This window comes from Dendrobium catenatum, unplaced genomic scaffold (genome assembly GCF_001605985.2).
Source record: "Dendrobium catenatum unplaced genomic scaffold, ASM160598v2 fragScaff_scaffold_133, whole genome shotgun sequence".
NCBI lineage: Eukaryota > Viridiplantae > Streptophyta > Magnoliopsida > Asparagales > Orchidaceae > Dendrobium > Dendrobium catenatum.
Window position 1 is genome coordinate 8,501,490 of NW_021318595.1, and position 6,002 is coordinate 8,507,491.

Sequence of the window (6,002 nt, forward strand, 5' to 3'; positions counted from 1 at the left end):
TTAAAATGAAAATTATTATAAATTTTAAATGATTTTAGATTATTTTTATCTAATTTTGAATAAAATTTTATTAAACATATTCCCAAATATTTTGAAATTTTGAGAAAATTATTTTCAAAATGTCCTTGATTTATAGTGAATTTTCTAGAATTTTTGGCTCATTTTTTATTGTATTTAATTTTACATTAGTATAAGTCATGTGGAATTTTGGTGTATGAAAATCCCTAGTGAATAGATTTTGGTTTAGTTCCATTTAATCCAACATATGTATTAAGGTTTTAAATAGAGCCTGGTCATCAATATATTGAATTAGTCAAATCAAGTACAAGTATATAGGTCATTTGCATGAATTCCATTAATTTAATTTGCATATTCAAGGTTTAGGAACTTTAGCTTGCCCATCTATTTAATTGATAAGTTCTATGGTAAATGTCTTCTTAATCATAGTATGTCAAGAGCAATGTCATGGGAAATTCTTTCCTTAAGTGAATCCCTAAGCATTTGGATCATGGGTTTATCCAAATGCTTAGGAATTCACCCATTCTTTTCAAAGAACTTAGATTTAGGTCACATGTTAATGATTTGCATGGTGTGGCTGGTTATATATGTGCTAAGGGTTAGAGACCTCTCATTGTAAACCCATACAACTTAGTGACACTTAAGGACAATAATTTAGAACAATTCTTGACAATTTAGAAAAATTATAGAAAACCAATTATATATCCAATATTAACCATTTTAATAATTCAATCAAATACTCAAATTTCAAAAATTCATAAATAATTATAAAAAATTTCAAATTGAACAAACTTAAAGCCATTAGATTCCATTTAGAGTCTAGTATTTATAAAAATGTCAAACCACCGAAAATAAGTCAAAGTCAAGAAGCTAATATTTTGGTCAATAGTAGTTAAAAAATATGTTAAAACTTCAAAAGTTAATAACTTAATCTAGAAAAATCCAAATCTAGAAAACTTAGTTTCTAATTGCTCATCATATGGTCTAATATTTAAAAAAAATATCAAAATTTTAGATTTAAATTTAATTTAAAAATTTAAAATTTCAACCCTTTATTTAATGAATTAAATAATTGGTTAAAACTCTAATAAACATTAATTTGATTATTTAATCAGTCAACCAACCCTTAATATATAACAAGCACTTTAAAGATGAAAATTTTAGGATGAACTACTTTAAGTTGCTGTGCTACGTATCCTAAGGAGGTTTCATCCTCGAGCCCATTGTTACAATGCCACAAACGGGTTCTAGTGAGTGAAAAACTTTAAAATTAATTAATTACTAATTACTTAACAAAATTAAAATCCTTAATTTAATTACCTCAACATTATTTATAGTATGGACTTTCTTGAGCTACAGGGCTATGTATCCTAAGGAGGTCTCATCCTTGATCCCATTATGACAATGCCACAAAATATTTGATGGAAAATTTAATTAATTCAGTCTTTAAAATAAAAAATCAATCAATTAATTTAAAGATGATCAACCCCTTAAGTTCAACCAATTAAATTAATTAAATATTATTGGTTACTATTAGGTAACTTGGGCCGATGAGGCTATTAACTTTGTCCCAAGGGAGATGAAATAAAATTCCAACCCTGGTGTAAATAAATATAGTAATCACTCAACCTTTAAATATATCTTAAAATAAACTTCAAATCATTATTACTTAAATTCAAAATCAAATTCCTCAAACCTTCAACAAATCAAAACACTAGACAACTTCATCCTACTACTCAACATAGGACATATCCAAATCACACAATCTAATGCAGACACTTCAGATGGTTTGCTAGGACAATTGGATTTAATTCTAGGCTAGGCTAGTATTTACTTTTCTGCTGCTTGTGTGCTGAGTTTTCTGTGATTTTCACTGCATGCTAGTTGTATAATTGATTGATATGATTATTTATTTTTGTTTTCATTTTATTTAATCTATTAATTGATGTGATGGATGTTAGATTACCCCTATGTTTGAAATAATTTGGATGCTTATAGAGTTTTTTGCAGGTGGCCATGCGCATGCAGGGCTAAAATCAAGGGGGCAAAAATAATGCTTAAATTGACATATTTTTCAAAGGTGCAAAAATACTAAGTCCCGCTTAAAATTAAAAGAGCATAACCAAGTGTGATTTTATTTCAAATTCAAGCAATGTAAATATATAATTGCTTGGAATGTGTTTTGATTATATAACTCTTTAGGATAACCAAGCAGGGTGTCTAGAATATTTTTGAGATGCAATGTAATTGAATCAAGTTGTAATATAAAAGATGTTATTTGAAATGAGATGTTATTCATCCAACCTGAGATCTAAAGGGATGGAAAACATCCCTTAGGGGAGAGTTCATCTTCATTTGGAGATTCATGTTAGGATGCTTTAAAATTCTAAAGAAAAATAAAAACATCCTTCATGGAGGAGTTTCTATTTATTTGGATATCCAGACCCGAGGAATTCAAGGAGCTCACAAATGGAAAGAAGATGAAGAAGTGAAAACTTAGAGAATTTCCCACTCGTAAAATCACTTGCATTATTTCTAGGATTAGAATTTGGGTTATTGTTAGTTATACCTTGCCACTTTTTAATTTCTACAGACCTTGGGTTTTAAATTAACTGGCACTTGCCATATGAATTTTAAATTTATTTAATGATTCATTGATTGATTATTATATTGATTGCATTTTAGAATTTACCTGCATTTCTAATCTTTTTTTATTGTATGTCGATTTTAATTTAGCCTGAAAATGCATGAGGCTTATGAGGGTACACTTAAAAACTTTTTTTTTTACTAAAATTAATTAAAAACTGACATGCTCACATAAAAATTTTAACGATTTAAGAAGTAAGTTCAGTTTTGTTGAGAGTATGCATATATGCATATTAAAATTTTCTCTTTCTTGTTAGGCACTTCTTGGCATTTAGGTTCTGGCTTACTACCTAACCTATTAAGGTGTAGTTTTTTGAAGACTATGTTGTATAATCTCTAAGATAAAATCTATTTTCTAAGCCTAATTTTAAAATTGCTTCATATCAATTTTATGAATTTAAAGGTTAATGAGCATGTATTGTATTAGAAATAAATTAAAAAGTTAATAAAATTTTAATTACATTTTTGAAGCGTAATAACCTTATATATATCAAGGTACCAATTAGGATTTTCTTTAGATGTTGACCCCATTTCATCAAAACTTAAATATAAATGTCCCTACCCATCTTTGTTAAAAGACTTGATACATAGTTTTAAAGTGTGTAGGTGGTTAGCTGGCTCCCCAATCTAAGCTGGGATAAGTCTAGATTTATACTACATTAGCTAGGTTTGGGCCACTATCGATTAGTGCTTAAATTTGACTGAGGATCTCAGACAGACTCAAAATTATAAGACCCAACCTTCATAAATATAATCCCACTATTCTAATACATTATGAACTTGAACCAAAATTCTCTTTAAATTAAATTTTAAATTCTAATACATTTGGTAGGCTGAGGTATTTTTGATTTTTTTTTTCAGAATACCAAAATGACTCCTACTCCTCTTCCATTGACCTCCAAAAATAAGTGTTCAAAATTTGATCATAACTCTGTTGAAATTCCAGCCTCACTCCTATGATATCAATCCTTAACCATTCCAAATAAAACTTGTGTCCTTATTTTAATTGGGGTTTTTTTTTTATAGAAAACTCAATTTTCCTATGATGTAATTAACTAAGAGGGATTGTGCTCGTAGGAGATTTAAATTCCCTAGATCAATTTTCAAAATCCAATTAATTCTTTTTGAGAAAATCAAAATCAATGATGATTATTTTCACCATATTCAAACCATGGATAATAAGTGATATTTCATTTCATATAAAGATACATCATTTATTAGCATGCCTTTGAATATAAACCTAATGATACTTTGTCCAAATTATTATAGCCAATTACTCGATCGAATATCTTTTTGACCCTTTGGAATCATATATTATTCTTTCATGAATTTAACTATCATAACTAGGATGAAATTTACCATTTTGTTATCTAAACCCATTAGGGAATAATATTTTTGCCTCTTGAGATGGTATATCATTCATAATGATGTGTTTGAGTTCAAAACTAGAAATTCAAAAAATTTAAGTTTTTCTAAAGAGATTAATTCCAATTTTTTTTGCTCCTTTCTAAAGTAAAGCTCCTTTTTCAAACCCAAATAATATCTAAGTGATTTTTATAAGGCTATTAGCAGATCTATTGAATTTGGATGATGAGGTTAAAGATGAAGCTTAGATGCTTATCTTTTTGAATTTTCTTCCAAATGAGTATGAAAACTTCACGATGACACTCATTCATGGGAAGGAGGTCTTGAAGTATGGTGAGGTGACTACGATATTATTGAATCATAAGTTTCATTATTAGGATAATATATATGGAAAGTTGGATTAAACTAATTCTCTCACACTTCAATATAGAAGATATGAGAAGTAGAAGATTAAAAAGGGTAACAACGACAATAAGTAGGGTTAGCCTCATGAGCAGTCTTGGGAAGAATCAATGTGCTTTCTATTTAGAAGCTGATTATTGATATAAAGATTGCCCAAAGTTAAAGAAGAAGGGTAAGGGAGGTTCCACTGAGGTTAGTGTGGAAAAGTGTGACAATGATTCTAATGTATCACTATATGTAGTTTCTCATAGTTTGTACATTAATGGTTCATACTAGATTAGGGAAACTAGTTTTACCTATCATATTTATACCACTCGAGAGTGGTTCTATAGCTACAGGGAGCTTAATAATGGTGTAATAATAATAAGAAATGATTAAGCGTATTGTACTATTGGTGTAAGAAGCATCTTCATTAGAATACATGATTGTACTATTGGAGAGCTGATTGATGTGAGACACATTCCAGATAATAGAAAGAATTTGCTGTCTCTTGGGGCCTTAGAGACCAAGAGCTACAAAGTATTTATTAAGGCAGGAGTTTTGAAGATATATTATTAAGTGCTGGTTTTTCTAAAGGGAGTTTATAATCATAACCTTTTTTATCTTCAGGGTACAATAGTGATTAGATTGGCTATTAATGCTAATGATACTTCTGATGCCACTACATTATGGCATTTGAGGCTAGCTCATACTAGAGAGTCTTCACTTATGACTTTGGTGAATAAATAATTGATCAAAGAAGCAAAGACATGCAAGCTTAATTTTTGTGAATATTGTGTGTTTGCAAAGAAGACACGAGTATACTTTAATAATGTTATCCAGAATATAAAGGGTATTCTTAATTATGTTCACACATATATAGGGGGCCCAACAAATACACCATCGTTTGACATTGGCAGATATATTTTGTCTATTTTATTGATAATTAATCCATATATGTTTGGATGTACACCATGTAGCACAAAAGTAAGATACTAAAGATTTTTAGAATTTGAAAGAAGTAGATTGAGACTCAAATTGGTAAAAAGATATGGTGTATTAGATCAGACAATGAGGGTGAATACATATCAGATACATTCTTACAAGAGTATCAGAGATCAGGGATAGAGCACCACTTCACTATTAGAGAGACACCACAACAGAATCGGGTGACAAAGAGAATGAACAAAACTTTAGCAGAGAAAATTTAATATATGTTATCCAATGTTAGGTTAGATAGAGTTTATTCGGCTGGAGATATAATGTCTTATGCAGCTATTAGGAAGAAGAACCAAAAAATAATATGGTTAGGACATATTGTTAGAGATTATGAGCACTTAAGACTGCTTGCGTGTCCAACATACTATCATATTCATAATGATAAACTAGACTCACAAGAAAAGGAGGCAATCTTTTTTGGTTTCAGGCATGGAGTCAAGAGCTTCAAAATTTATGATCAGGGAGAGAAGAAGATTTCCATTAGTAGGGATGTTACATTCAATGAGGTGAGCATGTTAATAAAAGCTCAAGTAAATTGTTAGAGCTTATAAAACTTTCCCAAGACTAACCAAGTCGGGGGAGGGGGGGGGGGG